The 2,320-nt window shown below is 34.6% G+C and overlaps 1 long non-coding RNA gene across 1 annotated transcript; it reads right to left on the reverse strand.

Moving 5' to 3' along the window:
- Nucleotides 1-308: 308 nt before the first annotated feature.
- On the reverse strand, nt 309-1,991 carry LOC121237902. The gene is made up of 2 exons (XR_005935011.1): nt 1,917-1,991; nt 309-524 (listed from the first exon to the last, which is right to left on the reverse strand). It is a non-coding gene; the product is annotated as an uncharacterized LOC121237902 (long non-coding RNA).
- Nucleotides 1,992-2,320: the final 329 nt, after the last annotated feature.

The raw sequence follows: 2,320 nt of genomic DNA on the forward strand, positions 1-2,320 counted from the left end.
AGATCCGGGCCGAAACCCGATTGAACCCAAGTTTTTTAATACCCGGATTCCGGATTCCAGGTTGAACTTTTTTTTTTTTTTTTAAAAGAAGTCTGTTTTTCATTTTTTTTTTTTTTTTATAGAAGTATGTAGTTAAAAGAATAATTTTATTTTAATAAAAACCTATACCATATTAAAGATTTTTCAAGAATAATCCATGCTGAAAATCATAAATTTTTTTTTTTTTTTTTTTTTTTTTTTTTTTATAAAAGCCTATATTATGTAAAAAATTTTTCTAAGCGGTAATGTTAAAAATCATAATCCTAACATTGTGCAGAATAATAAAATATATAAAAATAAAAAACTAAAATGCATGTAATCTACTACATATTACATTATTACGAAATATAAAATTACAAGATATGAGTTACAAATCAATAACATAGTCTTCCATGTGATTTAATCACACCAAATAAAACTTCAAGCCTATTCGATGTAGCCACCCAACTGAAGACAACCGCTACATTGAATTCCTAGTATATTCTCTGCAGCCACCCAAACTGAAGAGTAAAAATGTATTTCAACAAAGAAAAACACAAACCATGGAAAGGAACACCTAACACAAGCTATTGACAGTAGACACAATATATAAAAGCAGCTCAATGACCAAGTATTGACATGGAAATCAGTAAAAATAAATAGCTTGTAACCCCACAACATCCCACAAACTCCATCTCAATCCACTCTGAAAGGACTCCCAGAGAGAAAAACAAAGCAAAAGGGTCAAGCAATATGAAATCTTTTGCCTTCATGTGTTTAACTTTGAGCAAAAACAAAAAAAGCACAAACAATATTACTGTGTGCATGCAAGAAATTAGGGATGATGTATAATTAATCCTTCTAGAAATTAGGGCTAGCATTCAACTAATTAATGACTTATGGAGGGATAGAACCAAACAGACCCCTGTTTATAGCAAATCAATCGAGCTAGACATGCATGCATACCTCAAAAATCACCTGCTCAATGTATGATGACATTTAATTAGCAACAGCACCAGAAGAAAGAATTGAATAAGTTTTTAAGGATGTTTGCAATTAATTAAACAAAAATGTGTAATTAAGTTTGGAGCTAATTAATGTAATTTTCTAAACAAACATAAAGAGCTTTTGTAAAGGCTTACCATCAGGATCTGAAGCAGAACCAACAAAAAATAGATTATTTGAAAACAAGGACAGATTGAAATGAAGGACTGTTTAATCAGAAACCTATATCTTAACAACCCATTAATAATGATGATACATGAAAATCTTATGAACATTCAAATATTAATATTTAAAAGAATTAACAAATGTTTCTAGGTAATGAATGATTGATATGAAGGCATCCTCAGAGCCAATAAATACCTCAAAAATATTTTTTTATTCCAAAAAAAAAGAGTGCCGATTCAGTATCGTAAACAGAATGTGGCAACACAGAACATAACAGACCCAAATAAACAAAGTATTGAAGAAATAAGTTTTTCTTCCATTGTTCTCAAAACTTCTATCATTATTTTTCCTCCAAATCACCAAACCAGGTAGAGAGGCACAGTTCTAAAAGCTCCAAAACTAAATACTCTCTTCACTACCTTATTTATATGATCTACGCCATCTCCAAAAATCCAGACTTTAAGCTTAAAAGCAACTTATAAGACCCATATGCATTCTGGGCACAGAGAATGAGAAGCAAGCCCACAAAATCCATCTAAACAAACATTGAATGTCACCAATATCTCTCGTTTGTAGGTATAATTTTCTCCAAAAATACCCAATCCACACCGAGAAATAAAAATAACACGATACACATGTGCAATAGCGCAAGGATAAAAACTAACCGATTCAGTCATAGAGCAAGCAAAATAACACACAATAATATGAGGGCAAGAAATGGGGAGTACCCTTTCTTTGCGTGTGGCTTTCTTTTGCTCCAACTCTTTGAGGGCGAGGGCGAGGGCGCGGAGGGCTTCAAGGGCCTTTGGCTTCAGTTGTGCTTAAGGGAGAGCTTCTTGGATGATAGCGGTACCATTTTACCAGGCCTAGAAGGCTCGGATGTATGTCGGTGAGAGATGGGTTTGAGAGCTTGATGGGTATGAGAGTATTGGTGGGCGAAGAGGTGTACTGTGATCTAGGGTTGGCTAGTTTGGCCGAGGAAGAGATGATTCTCAAAGCTGAGCTTCCGCAAGCCATAAGTGAGAGAGAGTGCTCGAATCAGCTACTCCTCTCCATCAAGTAACCATCGAGATCATCACGACAATGGCTAGGGTTTCGTAGAATCGTTGCCAGGGTTGAGAAAGGAGGGGGA

The sequence above is a fragment of the Juglans microcarpa x Juglans regia genome, chromosome 6S (assembly GCF_004785595.1).
Source record: "Juglans microcarpa x Juglans regia isolate MS1-56 chromosome 6S, Jm3101_v1.0, whole genome shotgun sequence".
NCBI classification, from domain to species: Eukaryota; Viridiplantae; Streptophyta; class Magnoliopsida; order Fagales; family Juglandaceae; genus Juglans; species Juglans microcarpa x Juglans regia.